Source organism: Rhinopithecus bieti, unplaced genomic scaffold (assembly GCF_001698545.2).
Source record: "Rhinopithecus bieti isolate Rb0 unplaced genomic scaffold, ASM169854v2 scaffold_9899, whole genome shotgun sequence".
NCBI classification, from domain to species: Eukaryota; Metazoa; Chordata; class Mammalia; order Primates; family Cercopithecidae; genus Rhinopithecus; species Rhinopithecus bieti.
In genome coordinates this window covers 1,432,976-1,437,013 of record NW_016806979.1, presented here as the reverse complement: position 1 = coordinate 1,437,013, position 4,038 = coordinate 1,432,976, and the positions used below count along the sequence as shown (strand labels likewise).

At 51.9% G+C, this 4,038-nt stretch overlaps 1 protein-coding gene across 1 annotated transcript in view; it reads right to left on the bottom strand.

Annotated features, from left to right (window-relative positions):
- Positions 1-4,038, bottom strand: part of NPLOC4 (NPL4 homolog, ubiquitin recognition factor) — a 65,757-nt gene that overhangs the window by 19,372 nt on the left and 42,347 nt on the right.

Here is a 4,038-nt window from a genome sequence, read left to right as displayed (position 1 = left end):
GCTGTGGCACAGAGCCCCCCCGTTTTTGTGTGTGTGTGTGTGTGTGTGTGTGTGTGTGTGTGTGTGTGTGTGTGTGTGTGTGTGTGTTTGGTTTGAGACAGTCTTGTTCTGCCACCCCGGCTGGAGTGCGGTAGTGCGATCTCGGCTCACTGCAACCTCTGCCTCCAGGGTTCAAGTGATTCTCGTGCCTCAGCCACCACGCCCTGCAATTTTTTGTATTTTTAGTAGAGATGAGGTTTCACCGTGTTAGCCAGGATGGTCTCCATCTCCTGATTTCGTGATCCACCCGCCTCGGCCTCCCAAAGTGCTGGGATTACAGGCATGAGCCACCACGCCTGGCTGACACTCAGTTTCTTAAAAGCACCACTGCTTAGAAAATATTCCAGTCCATGTGCAACAACACAGCACCTGTCAGCTGCACACAGAACCGGCAGCTGGCATTTCTCGGGCCAGCTGTGTGCACAGAGCCACTTGGTCCTCACAACCACACCAGTCATAGGCACTACTGCTGTCCCTGACACACAGCAAGACAGGAAGGGTTACAAAGATGAGTGAACCTCCTAAAGCGATCGGCGAGGACAGTTGGACAGCTGCGTAGATACTGGGGCCCCCACACCATGTGTGCAGGCTCCCCACCTCCCAAGTCAGTGCTGGTGCTGCAGGGCCAGGGCACACGCAGACCTCCCTCCTGCCTTTGGGGAACCTTGAAGTTGAGGCTCGGACCCCAACAGTGGTCTCACACTGAGTAAGACTCTCTCCACCTCCACTGCAAGGGAAGATGCAAAATTTTCTCTTAGACTGGGAATATACTATAAGAAGTGATTCAGAATCTCTTCTCTTGGCAGTTTCTTAATTGATAAAGTGTCCTGAAAATGCTGGAAGCAAACACAATCTCCTATGGGTGAAAATGTTTATTTTAAAAGTTGTGTGCTGCTGGGTCTTGTCCCAACAAATACAAAAGTGGGTTACGGGGCTATAGCGAACAGAGCGGTTCGGTAACAACAAAGGAGTACACCGCAGGTAAGTGGCAGAGGACGATGCCCAGAAGTAAGACACGAAGAGACACAGATACCTTGGTTTACAATGAACAGTGGGACTAGGTCAACCAGGCGAACATCTGGAGAAGCACAAAGCTAGATTCCTACCTGTACCAATATCATGCATAAATGGATTATGGATCTCAAAGTAAAATTAAATCCTAAAAGCACGGAAAGAGTGTGTAGGCAGATGCATAGTTCTGGGGTAAAGAATTACAGTTGGCTGGGGATGGGTGCGGTGGCTCACACCTGTAATCCCAGCACTTTGGGAGGCTGAGACGGGTGGATCACAAGGTCAGGAGATCGAGACCATCCCGGCTAACACAGTGAAACCCCGTCTCTACTAAAAGATAGAAAAAACTAGCCGGGCGAGGTGGCGGGCAGCTGTAGTCCCAGCTACTCGGGAGGCTGAGGCAGGAGAATGGCATAAACTCGGGAGGCGGAGCTTGCAGTGAGCCGAGATCCGGCCACTGCACTCCAGCCTGGGTGACAGAGCGAGACTCTGTCTCAAAAAAAAAAAAAAACCTGGTTTGCAACATACGACAAAGGGTTAATATACAAAGACCTCACGAATGAATGCCAAAATGATGAATCACCTTATAAATACCTAAGCACACGAAGAGGCGACTCACAAAGAAAACAGTCAGTAAACACAGGAGACTCCCTGTGGCCAAAGAAGGAGAGAGAGAGGGATCCTGGGTCTGCCTGGTTCTTGCCAGCGTCACAGGCACGAGGGCAAGGCTGGTCTGCAGCACCACCTGCAAGTGTCCACCCTGACACCTTCCCGGAGGAAATGTGGGAGGACACAGTAAGCTTCAGCAACAAAATCCCAGTTCTGGGAATTCATCCCAAGCAATTTAAAGCATGCACTAAGAATGAGTTACAGGGTCCACCAAATGCTGTTCACAGCACCAGATGCCAACAAACCCCATGGCCTGCTGAGTAAGCAATGCCTGGCCACAGCAACGGGCAGTGGGTTCCTCCGAGATGCCCTCTGGCCCCTCCACAGCCGGCTCCTTGAAGGAATGCTGTCCTTGCTGCTTCTATGCCTCCTCGGCTCCCCATGGCACTCTGACCTGCCCCACCCCAGCACTGTGTGGCCCTCGCCAGACTGCCTGTCCGCACAGCTCTCCAGATGGGGACCCCAGCACTGTCCCTTGGCACCAGGACATCACCCTCCCACCTCTCCTAGACCCTTCTCCTTGACCTCTTTAGAGCAGCAATCCTTGGAGTTGCTCAACACCCTCTTCTTTTCTCCCACTGAACCACAGCTTGGCTCATCTAGGATTGCAGGATTGCTGCAGGATTAGAGCAGGATTGCTGCTCTAAAGAGGTCAAGGAGAAGGGTCTAGGAGAGGTGGGAGGGTGATGTCCTGGTGCCAAGGGACAGTGCTGGGGTCCCCCATCTGGAGAGCTGTGCGGACAGGCAGTCTGGCGAGGGCCACACAGTGCTGGGGTGGGGCAGGTCAGAGTGCCATGGGGAGCCGAGGAGGCATAGAAGCAGCAAGGACAGCATTCCTTCAAGGAGCCGGCTGTGGAGGGGCCAGAGGGCATCTCGGAGGAACCCACTGCCCGTTGCTGTGGCCAGGCATTGCTTACTCAGCAGGCCATGGGGTTTGTTGGCATCTGGTGCTGTGAACAGCATTTGGTGGACCCTGTAACTCATTCTTAGTGCATGCTTTAAATTGCTTGGGATGAATTCCCAGAACTGGGATTTTGTTGCTGAAGCTTACTGTGTCCTCCCACATTTCCTCCGGGAAGGTGTCAGGGTGGACACTTGCAGGTGGTGCTGCAGACCAGCCTTGCCCTCGTGCCTGTGACGCTGGCAAGAACCAGGCAGACCCAGGATCCCTCTCTCTCTCCTTCTTTGGCCACAGGGAGTCTCCTGTGTTTACTGACTGTTTTCTTTGTGAGTCGCCTCTTCGTGTGCTTAGGTATTTATAAGGTGATTCATCATTTTTGGCATTCATTCGTGAGGTCTTTGTATATTAACCCTTTGTCGTATGTTGCAAACCAGGTTTTTTTTTTTTTTTGAGACAGAGTCTCGCTCTGTCACCCAGGCTGGAGTGCAGTGGCCGGATCTCGGCTCACTGCAAGCTCCGCCTCCCGAGTTTATGCCATTCTCCTGCCTCAGCCTCCCGAGTAGCTGGGACTACAGCTGCCCGCCACCTCGCCCGGCTAGTTTTTTCTATCTTTTAGTAGAGACGGGGTTTCACTGTGTTAGCCGGGATGGTCTCGATCTCCTGACCTTGTGATCCGCCCGTCTCAGCCTCCCAAAGTGCTGGGATTACAGGTGTGAGCCACCGCACCCATCCCCAGCCAACTGTAATTCTTTACCCCAGAACTATGCATCTGCCTACACACTCTTTCCGTGCTTTTAGGATTTAATTTTACTTTGAGATCCATAATCCATTTATGCATGATATTGGTACAGGTAGGAATCTAGCTTTGTGCTTCTCCAGATGTTCGCCTGGTTGACCTAGTCCCACTGTTCATTGTAAACCAAGGTATCTGTGTCTCTTCGTGTCTTACTTCTGGGCATCGTCCTCTGCCACTTACCTGCGGTGTACTCCTTTGTTGTTACCGAACCGCTCTGTTCGCTATAGCCCCGTAACCCACTTTTGTATTTGTTGGGACAAGACCCAGCAGCACACAACTTTTTAAAATAAACATTTTCACCCATAGGAGATTGTGTTTGCTTCCAGCATTTTTCAGGACACTTTATCAATTAAGAAACTGCCAAGAGAAGAGATTCTGAATCACTTGTTATAGTATATTCCCAGTCTAAGAGAAAATTTTGCATCTTCCCTTGCAGTGGAGGTGGAGAGAGTCTTACTCAGTGTGAGACCACTGTTGGGGTCCGAGCCTCAACTTCAAGGTTCCCCAAAGGCAGGAGGGAGGTCTGCGTGTGCCCTGGCCCTGCAGCACCAGCACTGACTTGGGAGGTGGGGAGCCTGCACACATGGTGTGGGGGCCCCAGTATCTACGCAGCTGTCCAACT